Source organism: Lissotriton vulgaris, chromosome 8, assembly GCF_964263255.1.
Source record: "Lissotriton vulgaris chromosome 8, aLisVul1.2, whole genome shotgun sequence".
Taxonomy (NCBI): domain Eukaryota; kingdom Metazoa; phylum Chordata; class Amphibia; order Caudata; family Salamandridae; genus Lissotriton; species Lissotriton vulgaris.
Window position 1 is genome coordinate 877,869,049 of NC_141696.1, and position 10,699 is coordinate 877,879,747.

The window sequence follows — 10,699 nt, forward strand, 5'->3', positions numbered from 1 at the left end:
ACCCAAAGCAAACAAACAAACCAACGAGTGAAGGAAGACATCTTATAAAACAGCATCACAAATAAACAAAGAATGAACGAAGTGGTGAGCATTAGAACATAACAAGTAATCCCTAAACATAACATACCTACAGTTGCAGCACAATGAAACTGTAGTTGGTCGGTGCTGCTCCCGATAAAAACGGAAGTGACCAATTGGAGTAGCAACCAATAGGGAGGCCGAAAGTGCCAACTGACGCATTAATAACCCGATTGCAAGAAGCAGGCAAGCAGCCGGCAGGATTACTCTCGCTATACGGATTACTGGATGTCTCGGAGAGACAGCGCATACGCGCTGTCTAGGCAAGACCTAAAAATTACATCAAGTTTAAACCAAAATCATCCTTTTTACCACAGCTACCTTGTGAGGGTGTAAATGTGTTCTGTGAACTTGTAAACAGAGACGTCCTTCAATTAAGGAGTACAAGAACACTTAGGGCTCAATCACGAGTCTGGTGGTTCACGGATCGCCAGACTCGTGGGGGCACGGCGATGTCAGTCTTCCAACCACCCTATTATAATAAGGGCGGTCAGACGGCCATTTCCCTGCTGCAGCTGCCAGGGAAATGCCATTCCCTGAAGGTGGTGCGAGGGTGTAGAGGCCGCAATATGCTTGGCAGGACTGCTTTGGTCCCACCCATATATTACAAGTTTTCTATCCCCACGGTTTTCATGGCGGTACCTCCTCCATGAAATCCGTGGTGGAGAGGAAAGAGAGGGGGGCATACTGGGTCCCCTTGTGCCATGTGCGATAGGGTGCATGCAGGGGAGCAACACATGTGCCCCATGTTTGCATGCACCCCAGTTCCTGCACCCCATGGACTTTTCAGTCCATGCCGAGCAGGAACTGTTTTTGGTGTTCCCATTGCGGTGCCCATTTACAGGGCACCTCTGTGGAAATGCAAAAACAAGCCTGCCAAACATGAGAAACACTCATAATCTGTCAGGCGGCCCGGCCACAGGCTAGGTGGTGCAGCAGCGGACCGGGCTCCACACCGCCAAACTTATAACCAGCCTGCATATAGGTACAGGCTGCACGGTCTTACACCTGCACACTAACATGCCTTAAAGGATTTATCAGAAGATTGTAATATAGTCACCAAACCCTCTGGTAAGGTGTGACGCGACACCGGAGCCCCCCACCCCCTCCACCAGGCCACCCCCGCTGAATGCGTTTATTTTATTTATTTGATGCAGCTATATTTATTTATTTATTTTATTTATGCGTTTTTCTATAGCGCGGACTTTACCCGAAGGTGTCAGAGGCTTCACAATAGGAACAGAACTGATACATGAGAACTCCTTGTGATAACGTGGCGCACCTTATACCCTACCTCTGACTCTGCCTGCTGTGTGCCGCTGCTCCTCGCCGGACCCGCTTCGCGGGTCCCGCTTCGCGAATTCACAGCAGCTGACAAACTCCAAGGGGCTTCATCTGACCGGCAGGGCTGCGAGGGTAGAGCGGAGGACTCCACGGACCAGGAGTCCCCGCGCGCCCGTTACCAGCTGGGCTCCTCTCTCTGCCGGCCCCGCCCCCACCTCCGGGAAAGTTAAAAGGCAGCTGAGCTTACCTTCGGTGGATTCCTTGTGATAACGCGGCGCACCTTATACCCTACCTCTGACTCTGCCTGCTGTGTGCCGCTGCTCCTCGCCGGACCCGCTTCGCGGGTCCCGCTTCGCGGATTCACAGCAGCTGACAAACTCCAAGGGGCTTCATCTGACCGGCAGGGCTGCGAGGGTAGAGCGGAGGACTCCACGGACCAGGAGTCCCCGCGCGCCCGTTACCAGCTGGGCTCCTCTCCCTGCCGGCCCCGCCTCCTCGGTGTCCTCAGCATAACTATAAAGAGGAGGTAACAATCCCCCTGCGCGGGAGCGCGCGGGAGGGCGCCGGGAGAAGCCCGGGACAAGGGTGGGACCGTCTGTGGCCGTCCGGGGTCGGACGAGGTTGGGTTGGGCTTAGAGTCCTGGTTAAAACCACATCTTGTTATACCCCATTTAGTCATATCTTGTAACATTAACATCATTTTCTAAATATGGCATTAAGATCTGGTAAACAGCGCCTAGTGCATATACAAACTTCTAAGGGTGTTGTTTCTGGTCCCCTTGATGCCTTTATCACCAGAGCTACAGGAATACTAGAAAAAGAAATAGAAATGGTAGAACACAGACTGTCCCTGGATTTAGTTACCGGGAAACGCTCTTCAATAGGTGCCTTGGCACGTGTTAAAAGCCCTGTAACCAACGCTGCTTTTAACTGTATTTCTACCACAGAGACAGAAGCGATAGTCCATGTAGATGGTGATGGAGTCACAATATCCACGCCCAATGAAAATAGGGAACTGAACTCCGATACAAATCTGACAAGCTCAGAAGCTGAAAGCCAAAATATTGAGGACGACGAGAGTAGCACGTGTGATGCCTCACAATCTAATGTTCCCACTTCATCCAGTATGCCCATTCCACAACAAGACACCACTAACCCCATTTCCCGGAAAAGAAAACATGTCTCAAGTCCACAGGGGGAAAAGATACAAAAACAACCCAAAATGGATCCTGTCAACAAGTTGAGTCCCTCCCACCCCCAGACCATTCAAGACCTCCCAATGGTGTATTGTCCCTCATTAGCCCCTTCTGGGTCTTCAAACCCTTGCCCAACTTGTCTTAGCAGCGATGATGTTCTGTTGGTTAAGATGGAAGCAATGTTTAAAACCTTATTGCTCCCGGTTCTAGAAAGAACCAGGTTAATGTCCGCTAAAATAGACGTTTTGGGAGCAGCCGTCAATATCAACATGGGCCTTTTGCAAAAACTAACAACATCCGGTACCAGGATGGGGGGTTGTAATTCCACCGGGGGTGCTAACCAAAAAGCGGGGATAACTACAACAATCCCTCCAGGGACATCAACTGTTAACAATAATAAGAAGCCGCTAACAGGGGCAAAAGCAGCAGCTGCTACTTCAACTACTGTCAGTAGAGCCCCCACAAAAGACATACCAAAGGCCAAACGCCCACTGGCTGCCAATAACGCGCCAGTGAATCAACACCTAGCGAATGGCACGTTAAATCAACTAAATAATACCCCAGTGCAAACACCAACAACGGGTAAGGAGAAGAAAATGCCCCACTCAGATAGGAACCAGAGGACAGATAATCGAAACACACGACAACCCCCCAGAGTTAACTTACCGCCTGAAGCGTCACAATACACCATCGTTTTAACTGGGGTGGCCCCTCTAAGAGATGGCATTAAAGAAACTCAAGGGGACCTGCGGAATAAGGTTATTTTTTGGTTAAATAAACATCGACCCCTCCCTCCCTCATCCCCCACCGAAATCCTTTATGTAAGGAGAGTTGATTGGGTAGGCAAGGGTGTAAAAGATCTAGAAGGGGACTGCATTTTGATTTCATTTAAAGACCCCTGGTTGGTGGATAGAATCTAAAGGAAAGCTAGATTCGCCCGTCTTGGTGATGTTCAGACCTTGCACCTTGGTTACTTCTACCCCCACACATACCTTAACTATCCAATGGGCCCCAATCATTGGAAATCCAGAGGGGGGAGGCCTCGAGAGCCCATAACTCCCTACCCCCCACAGTACCCCCCACTCTTTAACCACTTCGAGGCACTGTCAGATCTAGAATGGGTTGACTGACTACGTGCACCGACCCAGTCACCAAATCCGTTTACTGAGAACGGGGAAGGAGTGCATAACGTACACATCCCTGTCTCGAAATTAAACACGGACCAACAGTCTATGTTCCATAACAAAACTAGAACACTGGGGGGGCCAGTCGGGGAAGGGGGTTCCATTTTTACCGTAGAAGCAATCAGAACGAATAATAGTCTAACAAATGCTAGCTCACCGAGTCCCCTTTCCCCTTCCTTTGTCAGCAACAATCATGCAGAAACAGATACACTAACATCACACATTGTGTCTTGGAACGTAGCTGGAGCCAAGACCCGTCTGGACTCTGAGGACTGGTTAGAGTTCATTGGTAAACATGAGGTTGTGCTTCTGCAAGAAACTTGGGCCACAGCTCCTATATATAAGGTTGGTTACACAAACTTTTTTAAACCAGCAATAAAAAGTACTAAAGGGCGGGCATCAGGGGGACTGACAATATGGGTAAAACAGGCCTGGTGTTACTCAGTTTCCGAATTGTATGTGGAAAATCCCGATATTTTGGCCATAAGGTTGAGTAAGGCAGGGGGTCAGGATATGCTTATTATTAATATATACTCTAAAGGCCTCCCTGGTGGGCGATGCCCCAAGCTGATAGGCGCCTTAGATAACTTAATAACTGGCTGGAACAAAGGAACATTTATTATGCTAGCTGGTGACATAAACGGTACAATTGAGCCACTGTACCTGCATGAGGATAATTGGGGGTTTGCAGAAGATGCCACATGGAAAATCCCAGAACTATCGAACAAAATACCAGTCAAAGCAACGGAGGCTGCCCTGAATTGGACTGCTTTCTGTCTCACCTGGGGATTAAGGGCCGTAAATGGTCGTACCAAATCGGATATTGGAGCCAACTTCACCTTTGACAATGGCGTGAGAAAGAGTCGTATTGACTATATTTTCTTTAAAATGGAATATTGGAGCCTAATTGTTGATATGGAAATTGTTATGCGTCCGGAAAGTGATCATAACCCACTGTCCTTGAAACTTAAAATGCACGATCTGATAAGACTAGCGGAACCAGATCCTAGAGGGCAAGGGGTTCTAACCATATCAAATGACCGGAGGAGACTGAAATGGTCAACCATATCGAATGATGTAGTGATACAGGCCAATATAGAAAATGTGGTGAAGCATGCTTTAAATAATATGAGGTCTGTTGTTGTTGAGAGGGGTCAGAGTGAATTAGATAAGATTATGGGCATACATGATAAATGTTTCTCCGAGCTCAAAAACCTTCTCTCGAAACCGTGTAAGTCAAGTACCGGGAATTTGAATGCCCCAAGAGCAAAATGGTATAATAGAGAGTGTAGGGAGCCCATAGTTATCTAATTGAGAAAGTCAAATCTAGAGACCTGAGTGCAGTAAAGGTGGCTAGGCAAAGGTACAAAAGAGCTCAATGGGAAGCAAAGAGGGAATGGGAAGATGATTTTTGGGCGGACCTTCTGGATGCCAGTAAATCTAATAACCAGACCAAATTCTGGGATATTGTTAAATGTGGCAAGGATGGTGACTTTCGTACCCCATCTAACCATGTATCCCCGGAAGCCTGGATAAATCATTATTCCTCCCAATTTTGCTCAGAGGTCGTTGACCCCATGTCCACACCGAACCTGTTACATGTAATACCTCCTGGCGATGTGATTATGACCTTTACAGAAACAGAAATGGAGATAGCTCTTGGGTTAACAAAGCGGGGGAAAGCTCCTGGGTTGGATCAAATACCAGCAGACCTGTTTAAAGCGAACACAGGCCTTTGGGTTCCCTATTTAACAAACATAGCTAACGCTATAGCGAGAGGTGCCCGTATCCCCAAAACATGGAAGGGGGCAGAGATCCTCCCTATACACAAAAAGGGAGATAGATCAAACCCAGGGAACTATCGCCCGATCAGTTTAATTGACTGCTTTCAAAAAGTTTTTGCTCGCTTGATCCTGGCGAGAGTGCAGGGGTGGTTGGAACTCAAAGAAATACTGTCCCCATTACAGGCGGGCTTTAGATCCGGTACAAGTACCATTGACCAGGTTCTACGGTTCTGTATGATCTTTTGGAAGGTCGTCATACTTGGCGGTGGGACCATCTTTGCTGCCTTTACAGATTTGAAATCAGCTTTTGATTTGGTACCGAGGGGAAAATTATGGCAGGTATTAAGGGACTTAGGAATGCCGGGGGAACTGGTTGAGATGATCATTAGACTACATGATGACAATTTCGCTAGGGTAAGATGGGGAGCTCAAGGGCAATTCACGGACTCGTTTCCGGTCTCACGAGGAGTCCGCCAGGGGTGCGTTCTCGCCCCCACCCTTTTCTTACTCTTTATTGACCAAGTAGTCAAATTTTTTAGGTCCACCAACACCGATGCACCATCCTTGGCGGGGACTAAATTCCCAATGTTGATCTTTGCTGACGACACCCTTCTCCTATCAAAGACCAGGGGAGGCTTACAGCGGGCTTTAAACCATTTTGAGGAGTATTGTAATAAAAATGACCTCCAGATAAATGTGGGAAAAACTAAGTTTATGGTTTTATCCAGGAAAAAACCAATACGTAGTAGTGTACAACTAAACGGGGTTAACCTGGAACAAGTTGACACCATGACGTATTTGGGGGTCACTCTGGATAGCCGGCTGTCCTGGAAAGCACAAATAGAGACCCAACAGCTAAAACTTGCCCAACTGACTGGATGTCTCTTGCGTGAGCAAAAGAAATCCATTACAAAACGGGTCATCCCCGCCTTACAAATATATGATGCCAAAATTAATGCCGCCACACTCTATGGGGCAGAGCTATGGGGTTTCATGGACCTTTCGAGTCTATACAGAATCCAGTGTAGATTTCTTCGTAACCTGGTAGGGTTGCCCCAATCAACCCCATTGGTCCCTCTTTGCCATGATATGGGCTGTCTCCCAATAACGGACATGGCAAGATACAGAGTAGTGTCCACCTGGAGGCGCCTATGGACTTCGGAGGATCTGGTACTTTTTGCAAAGGAGCTATCAGAGGTGAAGTCCATGGGGGGGTCTGAGCGAATCCCATGGCTTCGCTCGGTGAAAAAGAGCCTATGTGATATGGGCTTAAACCATCTCTGGGTCTCCCCAGGCACTAATAATTTCCCCTCGAAAAAGGAATTTAAGGGTTTATTTTGGGCCTCAACCCGCCTCTCCTTGGCACACGCCTCTAGTTCGGAGGGCCTGACGGGGCGTTTTTTAAGCTTTAAATTGGACCCTGCCCGTGAGACATACTGGGATCTTATTACCAGGCCATTGGATAAAAAATTGTATCATCAATTTTGGGTGGGCTCATTACCCTTGAATTCCTTTACCTCATCCTGGGACAAAACCTCCTCAAATCTTTGCAGTTGTTGTCCTGGATGCAAGGAAACTGAGGGCCACTTTTTGTTCGCTTGCCCTCAATACACAGAACCCCGGTCCAAGTGGCTAAAACCCATTTTTAAACGATTGTTATGTAGAAAATCCTCGGATGCAATATGGGTCCTAAAAACAAATACCTCTGATTTGACTGTGATATGTTTGGCCAAGTATTTAGGTTGGGCCTGGGCAATCAGAGCTAGAAGGAATCTAACTGCCCTATGACCACAATGTGTAACGTGCAAAGTGTTTTTGTGCATGTGTTAATCACACTTTCAGGATTAGTCTTATATAATGTCTTGTTCTACCTACAAATGTTTAATAACTTTTTAACTGTGGATTTTAGTCTTATTGTAAATCTGATAACATATTTAAACTGATTTTTTAATAAGAGTTTGTACAATGTGGTGACCTTTGAACTGTTTATGAATGTTTTTTCAATTTTGTCTTTTATGATTTTATCATCGAAATAAAGACATTAAAACCTGAAGAGAGGTAATACTGTTGCCTTATTCAAAACAGATTATGTAGAAGAAGCATGTTGGACTTGGCCCTTCTGGCAGGTTCACCCCTGAACTTTTTGCCTTGTAAGGTTACCTCATTATAGTGATTTCTGGTCTTTGCGCACTTTAGCACTGTGGCGCAGTGTAAAGTGCGTGCGCTCTCTGAGTGCGTGTGTGAAAGTGGCCTGCCCTCCCATTGGAATGCATTGAGAATATGTGTGTCCCTGGTAGTTCCTGATGCGGGGGGAGTGCAGGTGCGAGTTTGGTATGTGCAGACTCGTGTGATTAAATGCTGCGCGACGATGTGTGCGGCATAAATATGTCTAGTGTGGAAGTGCTACTTCTAGAAGTTGGCATGTCTGTGTAATTTATGTGAATTGGCTGTCTGGCTTGTGATTGGCTGGTGAGCCTGGCTCCAGGAGTCAGGATGGGTCTGGCCCGGTGGTGAGTGGAGAGATCTGCATGATTGATGTGAGGGAGGAGTGCACCTGGGTCCTGAATAGGGCTGGGCTTTCCCCACACAAAGCTGACTCCGCCCCCTGTGGTGCGACTGATGACCCTAGCCTGGCTAGTGAATGGGGAGAGGGGCTGAGCAACAGAGTGCTCTAAAACCAGCTGCGTCTAGTTTTTCCCCCACCCTGCACCCTAGAGACAAAGGGATTTTGTGTATAAAAAGAGGCTGTGACCTCCTGTAAAAATGTTCTTGTGCCCTGACTTGAATCTACCAGGGGCGTGCTGCTGCTGGGGCCCAGGGGAAGGCTTGCCTCCCTGGGCTCTGCCCAGCCCCTGGATACCCTTCTGCCTGGCCTGAGGATGGCTGGGAGTCTTTCTCCTTGCCCTGGAGACCTTTTCATGGATGTCCCCGCTTGCTGCTGGGACCCCTTTTGGACTTTTGCCCTTAACAAACTTTCCAGGACCTCTGGCAGCCTGGAAGCGCTTTATTTTTAAAATACTCTGTCATAAAGGGAGCCTACCCCTGCTTGCTGCAATTATTATTGGCAGCGCAATGCTGCCCTTTTGCCCGAGGGATTCCCCGGCGTGGGGATCCCCCCTTGGCTCATTTTTGGCGTGAGTGCCCACCTCGCTTATTTGCCATTTACAGGTCCTTAACAGTTGCCCACTCCATTTCTACTTTTATTTCCGGGTGCCCACCCCTCGGTACTGCCCCCGCAAAGAGATTGTCATCTCAGCCGCGGCGAAACCGGAAGCCAGGCCTGTGCCCGCCTGACTGTGGGTGGGGCCTGGAGTGCGTCCCTTTCCGCTTCCCCCTGCCTGGGGGAAGCCTTTGTCCCGCCTTTCCGGTCTCCTGTGTTGAGAGGCAGACCGGAGTTGCTGCCCGCCCGCACTGCCGCAAAGAGAAGGTGGTGCTGCGTGGGGAGGCCGGGAGCCTACCCCGCCTCCCCGGGTGGCTGAAGGAGAAGTGCTGCCATCCCCCAGTGAGGAGGGGACGAGAGAGAACTGACGCCAGAAGGAGAGGAAGTCCCTGAGGAGTGGGGACTCTCCCGTGCACAGCGCGAGCCCAGAGTCCCACCGGATGAAGAGAAGCCGGTGAGTGGGGACTCCAGGGGGCTTAGTGTTGTGGTCACGGTACCCTGACGGTGGTTGGACGGAGTCAGAGCGGCCCCAGATAGCAGCAGCCCGCTCCAACGATGGCCCATATTTGTTTAAGAGACCCTGTGATGGGCTTGGGGGCACAGTTGTTGTTTATTACGAGGCACCAGAGCTGAAGGGGCATTTCGGGTAGTAGAGCGGCCCCGGCAGGCAGCGGGCCGCTCCCCCCAGGATGGCAGCATTTTTGCCTCCAGAGCTCACAAGGCTCTAGCGTGATTTGGGGGGCATACTGCATCTCGAGCATTGAGGCTCCCACGAGGCCCCAGTATCCCTTGAGCCTAGATGGCTCTAACCGGGAGCATATTTGTTTTCTGAGCCTAGAGGGCTCCAGCGTTTGGGAATATTGTTAGTCAGAGCCTAGAGGGCTCCAAACCGGTTCTGTCCTAAGGGCCAGTGAGGGCCCCTGTCGCAGTTTGATCCACAGCTGACCAGCAAGTAGTGGGCAGCTGCACCGTTTAGGTTTTCTTTCCTAGGGACATGTCTCTGGACTGAGGAGTGAGTCGCACTCCTTCGCCCCTACTTTGGCCTTCCCCAGCTGTGCAGCACTTAGTGCCAGCTGCAGCGTTTAGGCCCTGTTCTTGTCCTCAGCTGCCCAGCAAGTAGTGGGCAGCTGCTACGTTTAGGTTTTGGCGCAGGGGCGCAACCTGGACCCTAATGTGATTTATGTGCTATGGTGATTTATGTGCTGATTCTTTTGGGTGTTAGGAAATGTACTGTGTGTAGTATGTTTTGCGCATGCTGTCTTGATACCTCTGAATGTGTTTTTATGCATCATGTGTGAAGCTTCTGGCCTATACCTCTGAATGTGTTTTTATGCATCATGTGTGAAGCTTCTGGTCTATACCTCTGAATGTGTTTTTATGCATCATGTGTAAAGCTTCTGGCCTATACCTCTGAATGTGTTTTTATGCAAGTGAAGCTTCTGGCCTATACCTCTGAATGTGTTTTTATGCATCATGTGTGAAGCTTCTGGCCTATACCTCTGAATGTGTTTTTATGCATCATGTGTGAAGCTTCTGGCATATACCTCTGAATGTGTTTTTATACATCATGTGTAAAACTTCTGGCCTATACCTCTGAATGTGTTTTTACGCATCATGTGTGAAGCTTCTGGCCTATACCTCTGAATGTGTTTTTATGCATCATTTACAAAGCTTCTGGCCTATACCTCTGAATGTGTTTTCATGCATCATGTACAAAGCTTTTGGCCTATACCTCTGAGTGTGTTTTCATGCATCATGTACAAAGCTTCTTGCTTATACCTCTGAATGTGTTTTCATGTGTAAAGCTTCTTGCCTATACTTTTGATTGTGTTTTCATGCATCATATGTAAAGCTTCTTGCCTATACCTCTGAATGTGTTTTCATCCTTAGGAGGTTGTTTTTCCTAGTATAGGTTCTACTAGGGAGTTCATGGTTCCCTGCGTGATATTTGCCTAAAGTATTTAGGATTACGTAGGTGGTACTTACCTTTTACCAGTGGTTACTGGTTGTGGG